This window comes from Callospermophilus lateralis, chromosome 1 (assembly GCF_048772815.1).
Source record: "Callospermophilus lateralis isolate mCalLat2 chromosome 1, mCalLat2.hap1, whole genome shotgun sequence".
NCBI lineage: Eukaryota > Metazoa > Chordata > Mammalia > Rodentia > Sciuridae > Callospermophilus > Callospermophilus lateralis.
This window is the reverse complement of record NC_135305.1, coordinates 141420554-141448381: the sequence shown is the minus strand read 5'-3', so window position 1 is coordinate 141448381 and position 27828 is coordinate 141420554.

Sequence of the window (27828 nt, the reverse complement as noted above, 5' to 3'; positions counted from 1 at the left end):
TCATCCTCTTGAGTTGGTGGGATTATAGGTGTGTGCCCCGACACCCGTTGAAAGAGTATAATTTATAGGCACACAATGTAAATATTTCCATCATTAGAAGATAGAATTGCAATCAATTAGAATGAAATAGCAATCCAATGTCCTTGGTGAAGAAAGTGGCTGGGCCTGGAACTGTGCTTGATCCTCAGCAACACATAAAAATTAATAAATGGTGACCTGGGGATATGCCTCTGTTTTTAGAGTGCTTACCTCACATGTACAAGGCCCTCGGTTCAATCACCATACCACCAAATAAATAAATAAATAAATTATACTCTCCATATAAACCTTAAAAAACAAAAAAATTAAACAAATTAATAAAAGTTGGACTTGCAAGCATACACCTGTAATCCTAGGAGCTCCAGAGATTGACAGAGTGCCATCCTCAGCAAGAGCAGGCACTAAGCAACTCAGTGAGACCCTGTCTCTAAATAAAATACCAAACAGGGCTGGGGATGTAGCTCAGTGGTTGATTTTCCTGAGTTAAATACAGGGTACCAAAAAAAAAAGAGAGAGATAGAGAAAGAAAAATTGAAAGTGACATAAACCAAAATGGAAATCCTAATATTAAGCATAAAGGCAGAACCACACTGAGAGGCAAAATCAAAGTCCTAAGTTGGTTCATGAGAAAAGACAGGAAAAAAATTGTACCTGAATCCGCACAGATGAGGAGGAAATGCCCTGGTCCTTAGGCCAGTGAGGGCTTTAGGGGAGCTGGCCAGGTGTGCAGGTGCTCTGAGCTTCAGCAGGTCAGGATGTGTCTCTTTGGGCTACAAGACTCTCTTTGTGCTTCTCTTCTGGCTCTGCAGAAGCTTTTATGAACCTCTTTGGCCACGCCCCCACCTCCATCTGATTGAAGAGCATCCAATAAAAGCAGTATGTGATTACCTTCCCCAATCTCCACCCACTTAATTCTATTAGGATTTTCTTCCTCAAGATTAGTTTGTTGAATCCAATGCTCATGCAGGAGCACAGAGTCAGGGAGATGTGACAGTCAGGGATGCCTCTGTCCATGCACTCCCCACCATGGACTCAATTTTGTCCATATGTGACCGTCCTGTTTCTACTGTCAGACAGAAATGTACTTAATCCCTAACATAAGAAAAAAGCATACCTAGAAAATACCTTTCTACAGGGATCTTTGGTCATATCAAAATTATTTGAAAAAAATAACTTACAAAAATATTTTGAAAATTCCACAGAGGAAACAGCTTTTTGAAGATAGTAGTGTCATCCACAAAGACTACAGAATGGAAATCATGTGTCCAACATTCACACAAGTGTCAAGTTACATTGTAGCAAATCTGGGCACACTCAGGGAGGAAGAGCACACAAGGAGGGTGGAATCAGTCTTCTAGACTTTGGGCAAGATTTCTTCTGTCTCTTTGTACTGGGGATGAAACACATTGGCCCCACCACTGGGCCACATCCCCAGCCCTTTTTATTTTTTGTTTTTATTTGGAGACAGGGTCTCACTAAATTGCTAAGGTCCTCCCTAAGTTGCTGAGGCTGGCCTCAAACTTGCCATCCCCCTTCCTCAAGTCTCCTGAGTTGCTGTGATTACAGGCATGGGCCACCATGCCCCATCAGACTTGGAAAAGTCTGAAAGCCTCTGAGGGTGGATGCAGTGGGCAACTTGGGATGTTGGAGAGAAAGACACAGGGTTGGACAGCAGGGTCCTTGACTTCAGGGCAGCCACTGAGTGGAGAGCCTTCCTTCAGAATCAGGGACCTCCCCAGGGCACATCTCCCAGAAAACCTTGGCCCCAGGCACTTTCCAAAGCCTTTAGCCTGGGAGAAGAACACAAGCAAAGAAAAATTACAAGAGTCTGAGTCAAACAAAATTCTAAAATTGAGGAAGGAGAGACAGAAAGAGATGGAATGCTTGGATGAGCCATGTGAGGGGAGCACTTCCAGGGAACATGCAGAAGGAATGGTTTGATGGGTGGCGGTTAGAGAATCCATTTCTGTTTCTTCGGTCTATCTTTGTTTTAGTCAGCTTTATGGTGCTGTGACTAAAAGACCCAACCACAACAACTACAGAGGAGGAAAAATTTACTTGGGTGGCTTCATTTCAGCAGCCTCAATCCAGAGACAGCACCTCCAAGGTGAGACTGAACATCATGGCAGAAGCGTGTGACAGAGGGAAGAGGCTCACATTACCAGAAAGCAGAGCAAGAGACACGGCCTCTTGCAGACACAAACTCTTCACCCATATTCACACCCCAAAGATCAGCTTCCTCCAGGCACACCCCACCTGCCCCCATTATCCCCAAGTGAATCCCACCAGGGGTTAATTCATTGGCTAGGTTAAGGCTATAAACCAATCATTCCACCTCCAAAAACATTGTCACATGAGCTGTTGGAGGACACAGCATCTAAACTGTGATGGACTTTTGGGGTATCTTGTTGGAAAATATCCCTGCTCACATCACATAATCATATGTTAGTTGGATACTTACAATTGGCTAAGGTTATATTTGGTTTCTGTTTCACATAATAACTTACCACAAATGAAACACATTTAATTTCACATGTCAGTGCAGCTATATAGAACTAAGGCTATTCAACACCTTCTCTGGTTTTTATGCTCTACAAATTTGAAATTTACTTTCTGATTTAATTTTAAGTTTCTCTGGAATTTGTCTGTGTGTCACCAGCTGAAAGAGTGACTTCATGCCACAGCCCTGGCTTCTCTTATTACCCCTGACTTGGTGCACAAGGCAGGACAAAATTACACTCAACCTAAGTCACAACAGACAGTGGCTCTCCAAAGAACAAGTGTAGTCAGACATAATAGGGCAGGAATGCAAGACACCTAAAGAAAGATGAATCAGAGCCCCATACAGAAGGCAAAGGGAGACGGGATGTCAAAGGCAGCTTTGAATCAATTTTCACTGGCTCCACAGACTCAGTACCAAGGGAGGCCTCAGTTCAAGGACTACAGGCGGCTACTGGCCAGGTGTCCTCCTAGAGTTTGGGGGGTGCAGGTTGGGGTGGATTTTATGCACAGCTGAGGTTGAGGCTGACTTGTTTGTGATAGTTCCTGCCATCAGGCAGGGCTGCCCAGGGACCCTCCCTTCGTAGCACCCTGCTTCCCTTTCATCAGGATTTGACACAGTTCCTGCCTGTTGACTTGAGCACCATTATGTTTCCCCTTTGAGATGAAGATTTTTTTTCTCTGGATGCATCACATAATGGTTAGGATTTGATTCTATCTCAGTGCCAGGATGGACTTTTCCTGGTTGGTCCAGTCCCCCATTGGAGGGAATTAATAGATGACTAGGAATCCATGTTGAAACTCATTGAGCCACATTTGAACAACAAGGTGGGTTTGGAGGGAGTGGCTCTCAGTGTCCCTCCACCAGGAAGTCACTGTTTAATTCAATTTTGCCTGTTCATTAAGCCTTGGGTATCTCATCTCCAAGCTCTGGCCTTTACTATTCTATGAAGAGTTAGACTTTTGCAGAAATTTTATGAGTACAGGTGTTCATTTTCCAAAAATATTTAGGCCCTGAATTTATTTATTTTTATTTTTTTGTTTTTTGGCACTGGGGATTGAACCCAGGAGAGCTTTACCACTGAGCTACATCCTCAGCTTTTTTTCATTTTTATTAATTAATTACTTAATTAAATTATTCATGTATTCAGTTTGGGTACCAAGGTTTGAACCCAGGGGAACTCCACCACTGAGCTACATTCCCAGCCCAATTTTTTTTTTTTAATTTTTTATTATGAGACAAGTTCTCACTAAATTACTGAGACAGGCCTTGAATTTGAGATCCTTCTGCCTTAGCCTGCTAAGTAGATGGTGTTATGGAGAGTCCCTCCAGAAAACACTCTAAGTCTAAGACTAGGGACTGTCACCCCCCACAGAGACTCAAGCTCTGTGAGAGGACGGCAACTTCCTGGTCCATCCAAAAACAATATAAGCACAAAATCCACAACGCAGTGACTTGCTTATCATCATGTAAACTACCAATCATAGAAATTAAAACATTTATAAGTGGGGCCTCTGGACTCTAGACAGGACCAGAATTTTCCAGTCAGCAAGCCAGCACATTAGCTTTGCAGTTCAGTTGAGCACAGTCCTGGGTTCAAGCAGGTACTAGTCCCTCACATCGTGAGTTTGGGTGGGGGTCAGCAGGGTGAGAATGTACTTCAAAGTCATGTAGACCCACAATAGCATTCAAACCCACGATGTAGCTCTCCATGACCACCACTGCATCCTGAGTAGGGTACAATCTATGGGGTACAAAGTACAGAATGGCAATTTTTTTTTAAAATAAGAAAACAGCTTTCATTTCAGTTTCTCAGAAACAGCTCTTGTAACAGTTGTTCATAGGAGGCAGCAAAATGGAGTCTCAGGCCTGCACATGACAGTTCTTGCTTTATAATTGTCTTATCTCACTTTTCAAAATTTTATATTCATCGTCTGTATTTTTTTTCTAATCTAGAACCTATAACTGACACACTTATTGATTATATTTATCAGTTCATACCATAGCAGATGGGATTATAAGTATTCACCACCACCCCTTTTTATATTATAATTTGAAAAGGTAGACATTTTTCCTAGCATAAATGAGGACCTGGGTTTGATCCCTAGCAATTATTAATAAACAAATGAATAGATAGATAGATAGATAGATGGATAGATAGATAGATAAGGGACCTGTGTTCAAGGAAACATGTTAGAGGGGTTTTATTTTTAATCAATTAATCTGACTTTAGTTATGTACAGGGAATAAATCCAAGATAACTCTTGATGATAAAGATTTAGAATAATCATGGTTAAAAATCTGTTGGAAATTTACTATAACCAACTATTAACAAGGTGATTTTATTGACATACATTTTAATATAGTGTTCAGAATTATGTCTGAAGACATATGAGATTTTTTATGAATTTTTGCCATTTTAAAGCAAATATTAATAAAAATATCCAAATAAATATAACTTGAAAAAATTGTGTCGTATTTGACAGGACTTCCCATCATATCAAATTAGGATAATTGCCTGAACGTCTCTTTTCTAGAAATCCCTTAAGCAACTATGGAGTTCTCTAGAACATCCCAATGTTAGCTCAAAGTCAAATGACAATGTAGACTTTGATCATAGAGAACTTAGTCAATAATCTCAAAAGGTTTAAAGAACTTCATGAAACCTGGGTTCCTAGAACTTTATAAAAGATAAGTCATTTAACCAGAGTATTGAAAGATATTTAAAGTAAATACAGAATGTTATGTCCTATGAAATAATACTTCAATGTTTAACAGAGTTGATTCAGTGTTCCCTTTCCCAAGTAATCAGAGAACTTGATAAAACCAATTTGAACTCAAAAAACTTACTCTCCCCTCCTCCAGTACTGAGCATTGAACCAGGGGCACTCTACCACTAAGCTACCTGCCCAGTTCTCTTTGTTTTATTTTGTTACAGGCTTGCCAAATGGCCAAGTCTGGCCTGAATCTTGCCATCATCCTTCCTCAGGCTCCTGAGTATCTGGAATTACAGGTATGGCCACCTCACTTGGCTTTAATAAATTTCTTAAAGAGCAGCTGTTTGAGAGATGTTCAACTGGAACATTCCACGTGAAAGCCATTGCTGTTTTTAATTGTTTACTTAGATGAATTATAATTATATTTTACCACATAAAGACTTTCTTATCTGGAAACATGTTTTCTACTAAATATATTTTTATATATAGAACATTTTAGTAATTTTTAAGCCATGGGTTCCTCTTTTTGTTTATACCTTAAAATAACCCTTATCAATTTCTGAATTTAGATAAATTAATCCATTTTAAAAAGAGGAAATATATTTACAGTACTTTAATTGAAATGCAGTTTAAACCTCTTGAGTTTTTCTACATAGAATTATACCCGCTGGGACTTTTAACTTTTAGTAACCTTGTTTTTCTGATAATGTAAAGTAATTTTAAATTTTTTAAATTTATCAACATATGAAAACCCCAACAGTGTTTAAATATTTTAACTTATAGAATTTAAGGAGTTAAGATTACTTGGTATTATATTTAACAGTTAACATTTAAACTTTGTAAACAAATCAGATGTCTCTAACACATGCATGATTAATTTCATATAGGTCAGATCTAATTTACATTTTTTAAAAAAAAGCTATAAGACAAGTGCATTGAATAGCATTTTAAATTTTTTCCCATTGAAGAAAAATCCTAGAGACAATAAATATTAGACACTTTATAGACATTAACATTTTATTACCAACTATTTGACCATTTAGAAACAAATCTGTGCATTAGTCACTTTAAAGACATTTTTATTTTATTTATTTTCCCAATTTCAATTGAACCTTTTAAAACATCTGAAGCAAAGGTATTTGGATCCATTTTTTAAATTTTAATTTATGAACTCATATGTCAATTTTTAGTACCAAATATATGTAGACACTGAGAAACTGATGTGACTCCATTTTTTAAAATAAATAAATAACAGCAGCTTCTACCTCAATGCCTATCCAAGGAAGGGGGCATGAACCTTGTCCTTGGAAAAACCCACAGAGCACTCCTAGGCACATATCCACCCTGCTGAGTTGTTTGTCTACAAATAACAGGAGAGATCTGAGGCACCAGGTGTCCCTGACTCAGTTAGGCTAGACAAGAACCCATAGCAACCCCCCTAGCAACCTCCAATTAGCATGAGACAGGGAAAATACTAGGGATGCCAGGTGACCCCCAAGTAGTTTATGGTGGTTGATAACATGTTGGGAAACCATGTAGTTCACGTACTTCCCTCATGGCTTAAACCAATCAGTTCAAAGGAATCCTGCAAACCCACCTTTCTGCTCAAATGTGGCTCAACGGGCTTCAACAAATATTCCTACTCATCCATTAATTCCCTCCAGTGGGGATGGGACCAAGCAGGACAAGTCCAACCTGGCAATGAGATCCAATCAAACTCACAGGAAAGAATGGTTGATCCCTGATGGTTCAGGAGAAAAGATCTTCATCAGAACTGGGATATATAAATAAATGGTGTCCAAATCAACAGGCAGTAACTTGTGTCAAATCCTGATGAAGGGGAGCCAGGGGGCCATGAGGGGAAGGTCCCTGAGCAGCACTGCCTGGCAGCAGGAACTATCACAAATGAGTCAGCCACAACCTCAGCTGTGCATAAAATCTACCACAACATGTACCCCCATGATTTCTAGGAGGACACCTGGCCAGTCGTCACCTGTTGTCCTCGAACTGAGGCCACCCATGGTACTGAATCTGTGGAGCCACTGGTAATTGATTCAAAGCTGCCTTTGACACCCTGTCTCCCTTTGCCTCCTGGATGGGGCTCTGACTCATCTTCCTTTGGGAGTCCTGCATTCCTGCCCTAATATGTCTGACTACACTTGTTCTTTGGAGAGCCACTATCTGTTGTGACTCAGGTTGACAGTAACATCTTCCTACCTCTCCCACCAAGTCAAGGGTGGTAAGAGAAGGCAGGGCTGTCCCAACTTGACAGGTAACACCCAACCCCAGAGCCACAGAGCAGTCTCTATAACTGAGGGAAGACAGAGGTCATGTGCTTCTGTAATAAGCCGTGCAATGACTTGCAATGCCACACCGAAATCTCCTTGGCTTCAAGACTGAGTAGAGACTATGTGAATGGCTCAGAGGTGGCCCCCCACACTGGCCCTTAGTGCTACAGTACTGGCTGGAGTGGGAGGACAGACTGGGAGAGTTAAAAATGGATATGCACACATAAATATGTGCAGAGGTCTGTTCCCATACATCTCCATCACGTTCCCCTTCTATGAACTCTCAAGAACTCTGGTGAGGGAGGCCAGCAGGACTCTTCAGGGGTAATAGAATAGGTTAGAGATGGTGCATATATACAGATATAGATAGGTAATATGTGTTAGTTTTTGTTTGCAGCTGAGGTGTAGTTTAGTTGGCCTCTGAATGAAAGCCGTTCCTGTGTCAAGGAATTCCCCACCCAACATGGGAGTCTCCAAGTGAGGCAGGGTCCACCATCATTTGATAGGAATGAAAAAGTCAATTGTATTTTTCTGCCTCCTGGTATGGTTTGAGGTTAATGCCTAAGGTGTGGCCTGTGCCCCAAATGTGCTATGTCACCTGACAGCAGGTCCTAATCAGGGTGTCAGTGGGGGTCCAAGCTGTGGTCCAAACTGGCTGTAAGGATGGCCTTAACCTAAGAATGGCCTCAGCCTAAGTAATTCCTGTTGAAAATGAATCTGCAGGTCCACCAGGCACAATCTCCAAAGCCCTCTAGTATGAATCAGGCACAGCTGATAAAGACAATTCTCTTTCCACATCCCTTTTAAAACTCAGAGTGAAGTCACGGTCATTTGTCTTCACCCTGATGGGAGTCAGAGGTGAGAGTTCAGGGCAGACACTGTCAAACCAGAGGTCATGACCTCAGAATGTAAGATGTCACTAAGAAACAAGGTAATACCTGATAGGGACTGAAAGGGTGAGCAGAGCCCCAACATTTAGTAGAAATGATGGAGCAAGTGAACAGACATTCAGCCAGCTGCACTCATGGCCACATGCTGGACAGCCCGATGAGGTCCAGCGCTGACGTCCCACCTCTTCTCATCATCTGCCTGATCCTCTGCATCGTCCTCACTGTTCTCAAACTCCACAGCCCCATCTCAACCCTGGTGAGAATGGCGACTTCCTCTTAAGACTGTCTCCTCAACCAGCTGTCACATCCAGCCCAGGAGAAGCCTCCATTGGTTCCTGACCTGATCACTGTGGTCTGAGTAAGTGAGCATCTGCTGGATTTCAACCCTAAGACTTGAGACTCTAAACCTGGCACTTGAGCTGAGCATGCAGAGGGAATGTCTGTAATAAGTCTGGCATGATTAAGTGTTTGCTGTGCACAGAGTTAACTTAGAATTTTTAGTTTTTAATTGATTATGTGTATTGCAGTGCCCAGCATTAAGGATTATCATTTTCTTGATTAAGAACCTATACAGTGAAGTTGTATTGAGTGATTTGAGTGAATAAAGCATTGAAAAAAGCATTAGTGTGTGAATATGATTTATTTCTCCCCTCCACTGAAGATGCCACACCTTTGCCCATCCCAACACTAGCCAGCTTCCCTTGGTCCCTGCCCAATTCCACAGCACTGTCCCAACAGTAATCTTGTGGGCTTTACAACATGCTTACAGTTGTTCTCTCTGTGTACCTGGGTTAGATTTTTGATACTAAGAACCATGGTTGCCAGTCACAGTGGCACATGCCTGTAATCCCTGTGGCTCAGGAGGCTGAGATAGGAGGATCACGGGTTCAAACCCAGCCTCAGCAATGGCAAGGCAACAAGCTAGTCAGGGAGATCCTGTCTCTAAAATATATACACCATAGTGCTGAGGATGCGGCTCAGTGGTCGAGTGCCCCTGAGTTCAATCCCTGGTACTCACCACAAACCAATGATTGCTGATGTGTGAAAATATGTAGGGTTCAAGTGACCTAGAGAGTAAACACATATGTGAAAATTATACTTCCTAGGCCAAGGCCAAGTACAGCCTTCACTCAGTATCCACAGTGAATTGATTCCAGGACCCTGCCTTTGTATACCAAACTCTGCACATGTTCAAGGTCAGGTATAAATAATGCAGTGTTTGCATATAACCTATGCACATCCTCCTGTGTTCTTTAAACCATCTCGAGGTTCCTTATAACATTTAATACAATGGGAACATTACATAGCAGTTTACACTGTGCTGTTTAGAGAATAATGACAAGAAAAAAGACTCTACACATTCAGCCCAGATGCACTTATTTTCAACCATGTTCAATCCAAGGTTGATTGAGTCCAAAGATGCAGACTCTACAGCCTCAGAGAGATGCAGTAGCATAGAAGTGAGAGCAGAGTCAGAAGCGAACAGAGACATCAGTTACAGAAGATGACAAAGAACCAGGAAGAGCATCCTTGAGAATTAGAAGCACCACAGCTCTGCCATCTGCTTGGTGTTGGCACAAAGAGACCTACACCCTTGGGGCCACTAAGGGCATTTCTGAGAGACAAATAAGACTAGCAAAATGCAACTGGTAAATTTAATTCGGTGCCTAGATTTCAGTAATGCAGGAAATTGTGTCTCTATTAAGTTTTCAATGGAACATTCCAATGTTTTATCTTACCTCAAAGCAAGAGGAGGAGTGGGAATAGGGCAGAGGAGTGGGAGGGAAAGGGAGGAGGCAGGGGATTAGCAATGATGGTAGAATGTGATAGACATCTTTATATAAAGTACATGTATGAAGACACAAATTGGTGTCAACATACTTTATATACAACCAGAGATATGAAAAATTGTGCTGTATGCATGTAATAAGAATTGTAAATCATTCTGCTGTCATTTATTTTTTTTAAAAAATCAAGTTAAAAAAACAAAAAAAAAAAAATCTGTTCCTCTGATAGGCATAATGACAGCCTTTGGGACAGAAGACCCTCAAAATAGTAAACATTCCCTTTTCTTTTTCTCAAAACTGTGTCCTCATTATTACATTAGCATCAGGGACAAGAACAGAGCATTTGGCAACAAGTGCTTTAGTATTTTAGGGCAACTGAGCTCAAAAAAGAACTTTTAGAGGGTCTACACTCAGACAGTTGTCCCTAGTGACCTACATCCAAGGAGTGGCAGCACATGCCTGCAAACCCAGCAACTCCAGAGGCTGAGGCAGGAGAAGCACAAGCGGGAGGCCAGCCTCAGCAAGTTAGCAAGATCCTGTCTCAAAATAAAATTAGAAGGAGGTGGAGATGTAGCTCGGTGGTAGAGCACCACTGTGTTCAGTCCCAGTACCAAAAAAGAAACACAAAATGGCGGCACATAGTTTGTGATGCAAAGAGAATATCACATTTCTTTCTCTTCAAATGACCAGAGGTCTGGACTTAGTGTCTCTACATGCAGTTTCCCTTCATCCCAATAGTTTTGATTTCTGCTTCGGTTTAGATCATATGAAACTTCTATCCTTCTGTTTTTCTTTTCCTATTTCTGTTTATTTTTGTTGTGTTTTGTTTGTTCTGGTTTTGGTTCTGGGAATTAAACCCAGGGGCTCCACACCACAGAGCTACATCTCCAACCCTTTATATTTATATATTTTCAGTTTGAGACAGGGTCTCACTAAGTGGTTTAATGTCTCATTAAATTGCTGAAGCTGCCCTGGAACTTGTGATCCTCCTGCCTCAGCCTCCTGGGTAGCTGGAATTACAGGTGCAGGTCACCAAACCTGGAACCACACAATATTTTTCATAGGCTGGAGTCTATTCTGATCTATTTCTTTCCCAGGACTCCACTCCAAAGTGGCAGACTATCACATGTACAAGATACTCATGAAAATCAAGCCTCATCTCAGAGTTAGCATTTTCCATCTCTTACTAGCAAATGTTCTCAAATAGCATATGTGGCTTTTAGCATTGCTTACATTTAAACTGAGCATGGTGGTCCATGTCTGTAATCCAGCTATCTAAGAGGCTGCAGCAGGATGATCATGAGTTTGAGATGAGTATGGAGAACAAAGTGAGATCCTGTCTCAGAATAAGACAGGGCGAGGAGCCAGATATGGTGGCCTATGATTGTAATCCCAGCAGCTTAGAAGGCTGAGGCAAAGGATCACAAGTTCAAAGCCAGCCTCAGCAACCTAACAAGGCCATAAGTAACTTAGTGAGATCCTGCCTCACTAAAAATAGAAAAGAGCTGGGAATGTGGCTCAGTGGTTAAGTACCCTGAGTTCAAACACCAGTACCAAAAAAGAAGATGAAGAATTGAGAGGAGAAAAAGGGGTAAAAGGAGAATAAGGAGGAGGAGGAGGAGGAGAGAAAGAAAAGAAAAACAGCTAAGGGCAAATGGGCAACCCTGACCTAAGGCAGAGTCCACCCACAAGCTGCCCATTCCGTCTACTGGGCACAATGACATCTGGCTCTAGAACCCAGGAATAGAAAGTTACTTGATAGGAAAGGGGACACACTGGGACAAGCCTGCCCTCTACTGGCTCATTTGACACTGATTTCTAGGTGGCTCTTGCTTCAGATTACACTTTTCTGTGATTGGCGCTGACTATGGAGAGTAGCCATGAAAGTTAATTCAAAACCAATCTTCCCCACCACCAAAAGTGATTTTCTGTTTGTTTGTTTTTGTTACTGGATGGTGTGTAGGGGCTGATGGTGCACCTGGGTAGAGGCATCTTGGAGGACCCTGGGGAGATGAAACTAGAAAACTGGACCCGGTTGTTGGTGAATCTAGCTTTCCTGCTGGGTGTTGTTTCTTCCTGGACTAGAGCTCCTGTGACCCCTGGTGCAGGCAGAGCCTGGCTGCATGTGGCCTCTGGGAACCCAGGGCCTCAACTCCCCAACTCCCCCAAGGCCAGTCTTACTACCCTTGCCACTGCAGGTTTCTTCCCTGCCCAGGAGAAGCTTACTCCTTTGTGTGGTGCAAAAGGGCAACCTCAGGTCAAGTTGCCCAGGGCCACCTCCAGGGTCTGCCAAGCTGCCCATGGTTACTCAAGTGCAAGCCAGTCTTTCTCACCTTGGTGGCAATGATTCCTCTGATGGTGTCTCTGTTTCTTGTTAATTTCCTCTAGGGAGCATGGTCCTCTCAACAGCCTTCTGGAAATGGAAACAGAGCTCAGGCCATGTTCCAAGCCTGCCCAAGCCTGCCACTTGCCACTTAGCAAGCCCTGCCTGGGGCCACCTCTCCAGCCCCAGCTCCCTGCTCTCCCCTAGTTCCAGGTGATGAGTGGTGTCCTATGTGCCTTCTGTGGGAACCTCCCAGCCAGACACTCTGGTCATCCCCGACACCTTTTCTCACTCCAGTGGCTTGGGTCATAAGGTTGTCTCAAGAGTCCTGACAAGGTATCAGGCTGAAAGACTATAGGACAGAAAGGACAGGACTCTTGGAATTTGGAAAAGGCCTTGGACAATCCAAAGCTCTGGAAAAGACCCAGGAAGACCCCTGAGGAGGAAAGTTGAACTGTGTCCTGGTTGGGATGGCACCTCCCTGGGTTATGGAAACCCAGCTAAAACCAGTCATTGTCAGAGGACATTAGCAGCCAGAGAGGGCTTCTGAAACTGCATTTTGTCAATGGTTATCTAGGATTGAAAACATGCTAATTATCAGAATACACACACACACACACACACACACACACACAGAAACATATCCATTTGATGGATTATTCCACTGATTGGATCAGAGCTCTCATGATCTGATCTTTCACCTCCTGCATTAACACAGAGGCTTTTGGAGGACACCTCATGTGCAAACCATATTAGAGACACTTGCCTTTGACACATATCTTCTGCTCCCCAACTTCTCAAAGAGCTCACAGTTCCCACCCTCAGTGGATAATGGAGACTGGACTCTCATATGTAACCATACAATGGGACCCCAACCTGGGTGACTCTCCTGAGGAGACCAATGGAGTTCCTCTTTGGGAAGTTCCTTCAGGGAGGAATAAGGCCCTGTCATTTGTCTATGTTCCCTGAATTCTTTTCACCTTTGATGAGCAAGACCACCTCAGGGAGAAGGCCAGGAAGGTTTTTGAAAGTCTATATTTGTTAAATTCATAATTTTGTTCTGAAACGCCTAGGTTAATATGTTTTTCTGATTACATTCTGCTTTGTTCTAAGGCTGATTCACAAGGGTTAATTATCAGTCTAACAGTTTTTTAACAAATAACCTACAACACTTTTGTTGGTCTTTTTTTGTAGGGTCACTGGTGTACTGTCCATCTACATGTATTGCTGTGTCTACATATATTTAGTACTAAAAATTGACATATGAGATCATAAATTAAAATTTTTAAAATGGAGCCAAATATCTTTGCTTCAGATGATTTAAAAGGTTCAATTGAAATTGGGTGAATAAATAAAAGTAAAAATGTCTTTAAAGTTACTAATGCAACTTAAACAAGTTACAGCTTTCTAGGGGTCAAACAGTTGCTAATAAAATATTAATGTCTATAAAGTGTCTAATATCCATTGTCTCTAGGATTTTTCTTCAATGGGAAAAAATTACAAATGCTATTGAATGCACTCTTCTTATACCTTTTTTTTAAAAAAAAATGTAAATTAGATCTGACCTATATGAAATTAATCATGGATGTGTTGTTAGAGATATCTGATTGGTATACAAAGTTTAAATGTTAACTGTTAAATAAAATATTAAGTAATCTTAACTCCTTAAATTCCATCAGGTGAAATATTTGTGCACTGTTGGTGTTTTCATATATTGGTAAATTTAAAAATTTAAAATTACTTTACATTATCACAAAAAAGTTAAAACTTCCAGGGGGTATAATTCTTTAAACAAAATCAACAGGTTTCAACTGCATTGCAATTAGAGGACTGTAAATATATTTCCTGTTATTAAAATTGATTAATTTATCTAAATTCAGAAATTGATAAGGATTATTTTAAGGTATAAACAAAAAAAAGGATCCATGGCTTAAAAATTATTAAAAGATTCTAAATATAAAAATACATTTAGTAAAAAATATGTTTCCAGGTAGGAAAGTGTTTATGTGGTAAAATATAATTATAATACATCTAAGTAAACAATAGAGTCTAAGTCAGTAATATAAACATCTATATATAAAGGTTAAATATTAAAATGTTTCTTTATAATAAATTGTTTATGTATGTAACACAAATAGTTAAAAGTATTTAAGGTTATTCCCTAAGAGCAAATATTAATGTGCTGATATAAACCAAAGTTTATTTATATATTAAAATGACAAACACTTCTTAAAATATTAATTACATTGTGACTGTTAAGTTTTATTCTCTAGAGCAGCTAACTGGACAAATGAAGGTTTGTACATCTCTGGTGAAACAGCAACTGTTATTTTAGAGTTTTGCTCCACATTACAGAGTCTAACACTTGGTTAATATAAAAACATCAATAAAATTGTAGTACACTGCTCTTCTTTTCATATTCAAAGTGCTTGTTTACATTGGCTAGACCCCAAATCTCCCTTTTGTGGTGTTTTGGCTTAAATATGAGTCATCACTGAAGGTGGTGTGCTAGTCTGACCATCTCGCTTTTAGAGAGTAGAGTGTCTGCTGCTGGCCAGCAATAAAGGCTTAATTGGAATGACAATGTGTGTTCTGAGAGTTATTTGAGGGTCTCAGTATTGATATAACATTCATCCAGAGGAATTTTGAGTCTGAGGCTATAATTCTCCTTTTAGTTATGGCACTTGCTCCCCGGTGCAATGTAATCTCTTGAAAGTTTTTAATGTTCTATGGCCAGGTACCGAGGTGTACACTTACAATCCCAGTAACTTGGGAGGCTGAGACAGGAGGATCAGAAATTCCAAGCCAGCCTGGGCAACATAGTCAGACCCTGTCTCAAATAAAAATATAAAAGGTTTTGGGGGTGTAGCTCAGTAGTAAACTGGCCCAGGTACATAATCCCTGGTACTACACACACACACACATACACACACACACACACACACACACACACAGTCCAGCAGCCTCATGCATGCCAAGTGATTGCCATCACATTTAGACAACTCAAGGGAGCCAACACTGACCATGTAATTGCTTAGAATATTCTTGGCCACAGTGTCCCAGCTGATGATGCTACTGTGAAGGACTGCAGAATCAAAATGGAATTTTTTGTACCACAACCTCACAAAAGTGGAGGGCAAGGGACCATGCAGGAGAAGGTCCTTGAGCTTTATAGTTTGATAATAGACTTTCAGGAGAACTCTGCCAAAACCACACATTACACAAAAAAATTGTTTCTTAACTCCTAACCCTCCAAACAAGATCAGAGGATTTTTATCATTGTCTCTCAAGAGATTAATAAAACACAGAATGGGACCTGCAAATTCCAAGAAACTCCAGAATAGCCTTTGTCTGCACTGCAGATGAGTCTATTATGGTTCCTTCTCAAGCACATTTTGAAATTGGTGGGCAAATGATTCCAAAGACAATTAAAAACAGCAATGGCTTCCATGTGGAATGTTCCAGTGAACATCTCTCAAACAGCTGCTCTTTAAGAAGTACATTTTAAGCCAGGTGAGGTGGGTCATGCCTGTAATTCCAGATTCTCAGGAGCCTGAGACCATAGGATGGCAAGATTCAGGCCAGACTTGGCCATTTGGCAAGCCTGTTTGAAAATAAAACAAAGAGAACTGGGCAGGTAGCTTAGTGGTAGAGTGCCCCTGGTTCAATGCTCAGTACTGGAGAGAGTAAGTTTTAGGCTTCAATTTGGTTTTATCAACTTCTCTGATTACATGGGAAAAGGAAAACTGAATCATCTCTGTTAAAAGTTGAAGTATTATTTCATAGGACATAACTTTCCTTATTCACTTTAAATATCTTTCATCACTCTGGTTAAATGACTTATCTTTTATAATGATCTAGGACCCCAAGTTTCATGAAGTGCTTTAAACCTTTTGAGATTATTTACTAACTTCTCTAGGATCAAAGTCTACATTGTCACTTGACCTTGAGCTAACATTGGGATGTTCTAGAGAATTCCATAGTTGCTCAAGGGATTTCTAGAAAAGAGACCTTAAGGCAATTATCCTAATTTGATATGATGGGAAGTCCTGTCAAATATGACATAACTTTTCAAGTTATATTTATTTGGATATTTTATTAATATTTGCTTTAAAATGGCAAAAATTCATAAAAATTTCATGTTTTCAGACATAATTCTGGACACTATATTAAAATGTATGCCAATCAAATCACCTTGTTAATAGCTGTTTATAATAAATTCCCAACAGATTTTTAACCATGTTAAAAATCTAAATTTTTATCATCAAGAGCTATCATTTGGATTTTTTCCCTGAACATAACTAAAATAAGATTAATTGATTAAGAAGAAAAAACCTCTAACAAGTTTACTTGAACAAAGGTCTCTCATCTATCTATCTATGTATATATTTATTCATTTATTTATTTATTGTTGCTAGGGATCAAACCCAGGGCCTCATGCATGCTAGGCAAATGGTCTACCTTTTCAAAATTGTAATTCAAAACAGAGTGTGGTGGTGGACACTTGTAATCCCATCTGCTGTCCTGTGAACTGATAAATACAATCAATAAGTGTGTCAGTTATCGGTTGTGGATTAGTAAAAAAATATAGATGATGGATATAAAATATTGAACAGTGAGATCAGACAATTATAAAGCAAGAACTGTCATAGGCAGGCCTGAGACTCCATTTTGCTACCTCCTATGAAAAATTGTTACAAGAGCTGTTTCTGAGAAACTGAAATGAAAGCTGTTTTCTTATTTTTTAAAAAAAAAATGCCACTCTGTACTTTGTACCCCACAAATTGTACCCTACTCAGGTTGTGTGGTGGTCATGGAGAGCTACATCCTGGGTTTGAATGCTATTGTGGGTCTACATGACTTTGAAGTACATTCTCGCCCCACTGACCCCCACCCAAATTCAGGATGTGACTGTCTAGCACCTGCTTGAACCCAGGACCCTGCTCAACTGAACTGCAAAGCTAATGTGCTGGCTTGCTGACTGGAAAATTCTGGTCCTGCCTAGAGCCCAGAGGCCCCACTTATTAATGTTTTAATTTCTATGATTGACTAGCTTACATGACGATAAGCAAGTCACTGAGTTGTGGATTTTGTGCTTTTATTGTTTTTGGATGGACCAGGAAGCTGCTGTCCTCTCACAGAGCTTGAGTCTCTGTGGTGGGTGACAGTCCCTAGTGAGGTAAGTAAAACTCTCTTTTGATTTGAAATTCAGACTCAGAGAGCTTTTTGGAGAGACTCCCCATAACACCATCTACTTAGAAGGCTAAGGCAGAAGGATCTCAAATTCAGGCCTGTCTCAGTAATTTAGTGAGAACCTGTCTCAAAACAAAAATTTTTTTTAAATAATTGGCTGGGAATGTAGCTCAGTGGTGTAGTACCCCTGGGTTCAAACCTTGTACACAAACTGAATAAATGAATAATTTAATTAACTAAGTAATTAATTTAAAAAATGAAAAAAGCTGAGGATGTAGCTCAGTGGTAAAGCTCTCCTGGGTTCAATCCCCAGTGCCAAAAAATAAAAAGTAAAAATAAAAATAAATAAATTCAGGGCCTAAATTTTTTTTTAAATGAACACCTGTACTCATAAAATTTCTGAAAAAGTCTAACTCTTCATAGAATAGTAAAGGCTGGAGCTTGGAGATGAGGTACCCAAGGCCTAATGAACAGGCAAAATTGAATTTAACAGTGACTTCCTGGTGGAGGGACACTGAGAGCCACTCCCTCCAAACCCACCTTGTTCAAATGTGGCTCAATGAGTTTCAACATGGATTCCTAGTCATCTATTAATTCCTTCCAATGGGAGACTGGACCAACCAGGAAAAGTCCATTCTGGCACTGAGAGAGAATCAAACCCTAACCATTATGTGATGCATCCAGAGAAAAGATCTTCATCCCAAGGGGGAAACATAATGGTGCTCAAATCAACAGGCAGGAACTGTGTCAAATCCTGATGAATGTGAAGCAGGGTGCTGCGAAGGGAGGGTCCCTGGGTAGCCCTGCCTGATGGTAGAAACTATCACAAACAAGTCAGCTCCAACCTCAGCTGTGCCTAAAATCTACCCCAAAATGCACCCCCCAAACTCTAGGAGGACACCTGGCCAGTAGCTGCCTGTAGTCCTTGAACTGAGGCCACCCTTGGTACTGAATCTGTGGAACCACTAATAATTGATTCAAAGCTGCCTTTGACACCCTGTCTCCCTTTGCCTCCTGGATGGGGCTGTGGCTCATCTTTCTTTGGGAGTCCTGCATTCCTGCCCTAATATGTCTGACTACCCTTGTTCTTTCGAGAGCCACTGTCTGTTGTGACTTAGGTTGACAGAAACATCTACCTGCCTCCTGCACCAACTCAAGGGTGGTAAGAGAAGGCAGGGCTGTGGCATGAAGTCACCCTTTCAGCTGGCTACACACAGACAAATGACAGAGAAATTTAGAATTCAGTCAGAGACTAGATTTCAATTGTTGTGGAGCCTAAAAAGCAATGAGGTCTCTGAAATAGCCTTAGCCCTACTTCACTGCACACATAGGAGATTAAATGTGGGTCATTTGTGGTAAGTCATTATGTGAAACAAAAAACAAAGATAACCTCAGCCAACTGTAAGTATTCAACTGTGATGTGAGCAGGGATATTTTCCAACAAGATACCCAAGAAGACCATCACGGTTTAAATGCTGTGTCTCCCAACAGCTCACCTGTGAGACAATGGTTTTGGAGGAGACATGATTGGTTTATAGCCTTAACCTTGTCAGTAAGTTAATTCCTAATGGGATTAACTGAGTGATAACAGGGGGCAGCTGGGCTGTGGCTGGAGGAAGCTGATCATTGTGGGTGTGAATATGGTGTGTATATTTTGTATCTGGCAAGGGGCCATCTCTCTCCCTCTCTGTTCTCTAATAATGTGAGCACCTTCCCTCTGCCACAATCTCCCACCATAATGGTCAGCCTCACCTTGAAGGTGAGGGCCAAGAAATGGAATCTGCTGTGTGTGCATTGAGACCTCTGAAACCATGAGTCCCCAAATAAAGTTTTTCTCCTCTGTAGTTGTTGGGGTTGAATGTTGTAGTGACAGCGTGAAAAAGCTGACTAACACAAAGACAGAACAACAAAGCAGAAATGCAATTCTGTAACTGCCGCCAATCAAACCATTCCTTCTACATCTTCCCTGTAAGTCCTCCCCTCACATGGCTCATCATCCAAGCACTCCCTCTCTTTCCATCTCTCCTTCCTCAATTTCTGAATTACTTTTTCTCAGGCTCTTCAAATTTTCCTTTGCCTGTGAACTTCTCACAGCCTAAAGAGCCCTGGAAACTGCCTAGAGCAAAGGCTGCCTGGGAGATGTGCCCTGGGGTCCCTGATTCTGCAGGAAGACTCTCCAGTGGGTGGCCTCCCTGATGTCAGAAACACCTGCTGTCCAACCCCGTGTCTTTCTTTCCCATTCCCTAGTTGCCCACAGTTTCCACCCTTGGTGGATTTCAGACTTTTCCTAGTCCTCATCAGGGACATGTTGGCCCATGCCTATAATCACAGCGACTCAGGAGACTGAGGCAGGAGGATGGAAAATTTGAGGCCAGCCTCAGCAACTTAGTGAGGACCTAAGCAATTTAGTGAGACACTATCTCCAAATAAAAGCAAAAAATAAAAAGGGCAGGGGATGTGGTTCAGTGGTTGAGAACCAATGGGTTCAATTCCCAGTACAGACAGACAAACAGGAGAAGTCTTCCCCTAAGTCTACTAGACTGATTCCACCCTCCTTGTCTGCTCTGCCTCTCTGAGTGTGCCCAGATTTGCTGGAAGGTAACTCGACTTGTGTGACTCTTGTCAACATGGTTCCCATCCTGTGGTCTTCATGGATGACCTACTGTCTTCAAAAAGCTGTTTTTACTATGGGATTTTAGGGGAAAAAATTCAAGTAATTTTTATATGGTCAAAGACCCCTTTGAAAGCTATTTTCAGGTGTTGTTTTTTCTTAGGGATTCAGTGCTTTTCTGTCTCACAGGAGGAACAGGAGGGTCACATATGGACAAAATTCAGTCCATGGTGTGGAGTGCATGGAGGGACACATCCCTGACTCTCACACTCTCCCTGATTCTGCGCTAGTGAATGAGCATCAGATTCAATCAATCAATCTGGAGGAAGAAAATCCACCAGATTAAGTGGGTGGAGATTGGAGAACCTGATCAGATACTGCTTTCTGATTGGATGCCATCCAATCAGATGGAGGTGGGGGCGTGGTCAGAGAGGTCCATAAAAGCTTCTGAGGAGCCAGAAGAGAAACACAAGAGTCCTGGAGCCCAAGGAGAATCAGCCTGGCCTGCTGAGGCTCCCAGAACCCTGCACTTCTGGACAGATCCAGTAAGTCCCTCACCATCCTGAGCACCACCCAGTTCCCGCCTCACCTGTGCGGATTCAGGAACAATTTTTTTCCTGTCTTTTCTCATGAACCAATTTAGAACATCGATTTTGCCTCTCAGTGTAGTTTTACCTTGATCCTGAAGTCTAGGATTTCCAATTTGGTTTATGTCACTTTCAATTTTCTTTCTTTCTTTCTTTCTTTCTTTCTTTCTTTCTTTCTTTCTTTCTTTTCTTTTCTTTTCTTTTCTTTTCTTTTCTCTCTCTCTCTCTCTCTCTCTCTCTCTCTCTCTCTCTTTCTTTCTTGCTTTCTTTCTTCTTTCTTTCAGGCTATCGAACCCAGGGGCACTCAAACACTGAGCCACATCTCCAACCGTGTTTTGTGCTGTATTTAGAGACAGGGTCTCACTGAGTTGCTTAGCACCTGCTCTTGCTGAGGCTGACTTTGATCGCATGATCCCCTTGTCTCAGTCTCTGGAGACCCTGAGATTACGGGCTTGTGCACGCACGCACTGCACTTTTTCTTTTTTTAAATTGTTGATTTTTAAAGTTTATATGGACAATATAATTTATTTATTTATCCATTTATTTATTTGGTGGTATGGTAATTGAACCAGGGCCTTGTGCATGGGAGGCAAGCACTCTATCAACAGAGGTATGTCCCCAGCCCAACATTTAACAATTTTTACCTGCTGCTGAAGATCAAGCCCAGTGCCTCACATGTCATAGAAAATTGCTCTTCCACTGAGCTCCAGGCAAAGCCAATTTAAAATTACTTAACCAAGAAAGTGGATTGCAATCCTATTTCATTCTAATTGATTGGAATTCTATTTTCTCATAATAAAAATATTTATCTGTGTGCTCTTAAAGTTATACTGTTTTGCTGGGCATGGTGGCACACACCTGTAATCCCAAAACCTACAGAGTTTGAGGAGGCCAGAGAATTAGAGTTCAAAGCCAGCCACAGCAGCACCAGGTGCTAAAAAATCAGTGAGACCCTGTCTCCAACTAAAATACAAAATATGGCTGAGGGCAGTGATTTACTGGTTGAGTGTCCTGAATTCAATCGCCAATATCTCCTCATCCCCCAAAAATACTTGAAGGCTTATGTAGTTTTGTAATTTTATAATTTGTTTAAACAAATAAACAAAAAGCTTCAAACTATCTGATGCAACAGTACACAGACTCTGTTCTTTTGAACTGTTTGTTCTCTTGAACTCCCCCCTAAGGTGGCAAATTCTGACATGTGTAACAGATATCAATGAGACTCTGTTGTAATTTCCAAGTGTTTTATAATAGGGGCACATGATTTATAATTGCCCATTTAATTTTTTGAAATTAAAAATAACATCACCCGTGTGAGGGCAACACCTTTCTGAGCCTCTGTAGTTGTTGAAACTGAGGATCCTACTGCATTAAGTCACATGACACTCCAATTCCCATTTTATAAAAACAAAATAATAATCAAAGGCCTTTCCCCATTAAGGTTGGGGTGAGTTTTCGGACTCCCCAGTAATCCCTTCCCAGTGGCTGGCAATGGATGGGATAGTGGCCTTTTCTCTGGACCATTTTCCAGGATCCTTCTTCTTTCAGACTTCCCAGGATGAGCATCCAGTCCCCACCCACGCTGCTGGAGCTGGCAGGGCACAGCCTGCTGAGTGACAAGTCCAGGGCCGTCCTGGATCTGGAGGACCTGCCCATAGAGCTCTTCCCACCACTCTTGTGGAGGCCTTCAGCAGGCGACACACTGAGGTCCTGAAGAAAATGGTGCAGCCTGGCCCTTCACCTGCTGCCCCTGGGGGCCCTGATGAGGAAGCCACAGCTGGAGATGCTCCAAGTGGCGCTGGATGGGCTGGACATGCTGCTTGCCCAGCAAGATCGCCCCAGGTGAGGGGGATTCAGGTGACCTGGGAGGGAGCACCCTCGGTGCCAGGGAAGGGATGGGTATAGGCAGGGAGAGTGGGTGCTGAAGTGTGCTCCACAGGCTTCCTGTGCTGCCAGCAAGGAGGGGTGGAGAGGCCTTGGCTATGTTGAGCCCCATCTGGGAAAGGCTTCCAGATGTGGAGGTGCTTGTGGCAGCTGTGCTGACCCCTGAATGAGGCTGTACCTGCCCCTGCCTCAGTCTGTACAAGTGGGGGAACCAGGCTGGATTGGAGGGAAGTGGGTGGAGAAAAGTGAGACAGAAGGAAGAGGTGGAGCAGGGAGCAACAGCTGAGAGGGGAAGGAAGGGGTCTCAGGGCTGAGACTCTGCTGTCATCCCCGCAGGAGGTGGAAACTGCAGGTGCTGGATTTGCGGATGGTTCCACTGAACTTCTGGAGGACGGTGTTCTGGAGCCGTGGTCGATGCCTGCTCACCAGAGGACATTAAGAAGAATCGAACATTGAAACTTGGTCCAGCAATGGCAGCTAAGCTGCCCGTGAAGATATTCATAGACTTGTGCCTCACAAAGGGGCTCCTGGATGAATTCCTGACTCTCTTGTTCCTGTGGGTCACACAGAGAAGGAACAGGCTGCACCTGTGTTGCAATAGGCTGAAGATCTTTGGGAAACCCACCCGCCACACCAGGAAGGTCCTGAGACTGTTGCAGCTGGACTCTGTCCAGAAGGTGGAAGTGCACTGCACCTGGGTGCCCTCCACCTTGGTTGCTTATGCTCCTTTCTTGGGCCAGATGAGGAACCTGAGGAAGCTGCTTGTCTCCCAGGTCTGCATGCCTGCCCACACCTCCCCAGAAGAGCAGGAGTGGCTGCTCTCCCAGCTCACCTCGCAGTTCCTCAGGATGGACTGCCTGCAAAAATTCTGTGTGGATGCTGTCCTCCTACTGGAGGGCCACCTGGAGCAGGTGCTGAGTAAGGGTGGTGAGCATCCTCTGCAGACCAGTATCAGTAAATCTGAAAGGGCACCTACTGTGTGCCAGCCACTGACTCTCTAATGGTGAACAAGGCACTGGAAGGTAAATAACCCAATATCTGTTCTTGTTGTTCCTGAAGCTCGATCTCTTAATCTCTGTTAGAGCAAAGGGCTAAACCAGGGTTCATGGTCTGGGAAGTGACATCATGCTGGGAAGCCAGCTGATGCAGACAGGAGCTAGTGAGGTGGGTGTGAGGTTCTTTCCCTGGGAGCCCTGTCCAGCGACAGGGGTACAAAGCAGGGTAGAGGTGAGGACTTTGAAGGAGGGAAGCCCCCACACCTGTACCTGTTCAACAAGAAGCTCTGTGTCTTCCATCTGGGAGCAGAGGAGCCCACTTCTAATGCCCTCCTGGGGAAGGCAGGTCTGAGCTCCAGGTGATGACTCAGGGGTTGTGAGTGAAGAGCAGGGGGTAAGAACTTGCTGAGGGGCAGGGAGTGAGCCCTGCAGGGGTTAACCCCAGTGTGTTTTGACACATCTTTCCTGGATTTGCCTTTGGTACATGACTCTTCCTGACTTCCTGTACCTAGATATGTGGCTTTCTGCTTGTCATTGAGGGTGACACTCATAGAGATGGAGGACTCACCTGGCCACACAATGCTAGTGGTGAAAATTTCAGGTTGAAATGGAGTGACCTGAATGAGCAGATTCTACAAAATGTCAACCGTGTTCAGATGGTCACAGTGACCTTGGGTTTGGGCCAATTTGTCTTCTCCCTCAGAACTAACTGCCTGGTTCCTCCTTAGGCACCTGAAGACCCCCCTGGAGGCCCTCTCAATAACCAACTGCCCGCTCTCAGATTCCGACTGGAATTATCTCTCCCGATGCCCAAACACCAGCCAGCTCAGATGCCTGAATCTAAGGGGCATCAAAGTGACCAATTTCAGTCCAGTGCCCCTCCAAATTCTGCTGGAGACTGTTGCAGCCACCCTGAACAGGTTGGACTTGGAAGCCTGTGAGATCACGGACTCCCAGCTCCAAGCCATCCTGCCTGCCCTGAGCCGCTGCTCTCAGCTCAGGACCCTGTGCTTTTTCCGGAATGGCATCTCCATGTCGGTCCTCAGGGACCTGCTCTGTCACACTGCCAGGCTGAGCCAGTTGAGCATAGAGCTATACCCTGCCCCTCTGGAGAGCTATGATGCCCAGGGTGCCATCCACCCAGGGAGATGTTCCCAACTCTGTGCTGAGCTCACAACACTATTGAAGGACTTTAAGCAGCCAAAGTCCCTTATTTTCTATACTGTACCCTGTCCTCAATGTGGCCACATGTTCATCTAGAACCAGGGCCTCAATCACTGTTTCTCTCCAACAGCTGCCTAGTTGGGTGTGTATAAAAATCTGCCCTCTATGCAATTGGATGTATAACCAGGATGTAGAAGGATCATGCAGAAAACTCAGAGCCCAGCATTTCAGACACTGCCTGAAGTGTGGATGGGGAAAGGAATCAGATACTGGGGGCTACATTGGAAGGAAGCCCCTGAAGATTGGACCTTCTGTATAGAGCCATATGTGTCTGCATAGAGTCATATCAAGGGGCCTGGATTTTTAGAATGGGATTTAGGCTTCATGCACATATGAAGTAACTATTTTGTTTGATGGATAGTCCATAAATAAATTTTCTGAAATGAATGGAATCTCAAGATTAGTCCTCTGACATCTTCCATGATGATCTTACCCAGTTTTCTCATTTTGACACTGGAATTCTCCAGGGGCTGATGGAGAAATACCACCAAGTACTTGGTGATCAATGAGGTTCATTCCTAGGAACTCAAAGCATCCAACTGAAATCAGGTCATTATCAGTGGCTACACTGTGACATAATCCATGTAGGGGAACACAGAAGGCCTGGAGCATTCTAAATGGACAGGAAAATTTCAAAACATCCTTTTTAGGCAACCTCAGTACCACCAAGACACTCAAGGTTTGCCCATCTGTGTGGGTTTCCACATAGACCTAGAAACTTGGCATCTTGGTATTTAAATGCAATGAGAATAAAATAGGGTCTCTGGGTCTCACAAAACCTTGCCTATTATCCTGCTACAAAGTCTTTCCTGAAATAATATAGTCATGGCCAATGAAACCATCCAAATTAGCCATCATCAAAATAGTGGAATTATATAGGTAGATAGCACTTGCAAATGTGTCTAAATTAAACTTTATAAATTACCACCTTCTGGTGGGGGAAAAGGCTGCTCATAACTGACAGATCTTCCGCTAACACTTCCCATCTATCCCTACCCATGGACACAAGGCTTTCAATCATCAGATGATCAGAGGATGAGTAAAGATGAGGTGGCTGTGGGCAAAAGGGTGGCCCAGCCTGTGATGCCTGGTCCTAGATCAAGACCATCCAGGTGCTAACCAAGAACCTTATAAGAACTAAAAAGAAAAGAGAAAGTTGGAAAAGAATTGTTAGAGACACAGCAGAGACTCCTAAAACCTACCCATGAGAACAGGGAGGGAGAAGCACTCTTTGGTTCCCCTACAAGATAAAGGGTGTTTGGGGGGCAGGGAGTGGCTCAGCAAGGAGGCTTGAGAAGAATAAGCATGCAGAGGGAATGTCTGTCATTAGCCTGTCATGATTAAGTGTGTTTGCAATGCTTAAAATTAATTTAGAATTGTTTGCTGTGAATTGATTATGTCTATTGGGGTGCCTAGCATTAAGGATTATCATTTTTCTTGATTAAGACCCTATAGAGGGCTGGGATTGTGGCTTAGTTTAGAGTGCTCACCTAGTATGGGTGGGACACGGGTTCAATCCTCAGCACCATAAAATAAAGGCATGGTGTTGTGTCCATTTACACCTAAAAAATAAATATTAAAAAAAGAACCTAAAGTATGAAATTGTATTGAGTAATTTGAGTGAATAAAGCACTGAAAGGGCCAGAAGCACGTGGACATTCTTTACTTCTCCCCTGGACTGCATACATTACAATTTTGTCTCCTTGTGACAGATGCTTTGAGATGGGACTTCTAAATCGCAAAGCTGAGGTCTGGAAGTGTCCTTTAAGGTGTATGATGAGAGAGGTGGGAAGGCCTGAAAGCAGAGATAGCAGATACTCACTCAAGCCATCTGTCTCTGGTGTCACTGGCCCATGGGACGGTCCCTCAGGACCACTCAGACCCTGTTTTAAATGTGGTCAGATGGGTCCCTGGGCTCGTATATGTCCCAACCCTCATAATTTCTGGATTTTTGTCCTAAATGTCATCAAGAGGGACACTGGGCTGTTCACATTCCCTGAGCACATGGGGGCCCCCCAGCCACCTGGCCCTTTGGGTTCCCCTTTCCAAATCTTACGACTGGCTGCAGAGGACTGAAAAGATCCAGGTCCCCATCACCCAACCACTACCATCACTCCGTGGAGACTCAGGGTAACACTGCGTATGTCACGTAGGACCTCTCCTTCCTCCTAGACACCAGGGCTACATATTCAATCCTCAGGGTGTTCTGGGGGCCGACTACCAACCCTTACACACACCTAGCCTTGTTTGTGCTTGTGGTTCTCTAATTTTTACTCATTCCTTTTGGTAATTCCACAGTGTCCTGTTCCCCTTATGGGAAGGGATATCCTCACAAAGTTGGGGACTATGCTTTCCTTCTCCCCTCATAGATGCTTCCATGCAGACTCACCTGCTGCTCCCCTGACCCTCACCCTTACTTTAGGACCATCTCCTATTCTGTTGGCCAGTGTCTTCCCATGACCCACTTCTGAGGTGGACGTTTCCAGTCCTTCTATCACCTCACACCATGAGCCCATTCACATCTGTCAAAACCTCCTCCATTTTCTGCCCAATCACAATACTTGCTCTCCCTCCTTGCTGATGCTGACCCTCTTTTTGCAGAGCAGACTTGATCCTAGCAGAGTTTCTCTCCCCTCTGAGGATTTGAGCTGGTTTGGACCCTGGTATGAAGGCCCAGGACAATACACCTTTTTTCCATTCACCTAGGGCTCTTCTTCTTTATCCACACTCCATCTCCCATGTGGAAGTGACTCTACCCTTCTCCTCCCCTTCTCACAAGTCTACCCCTAG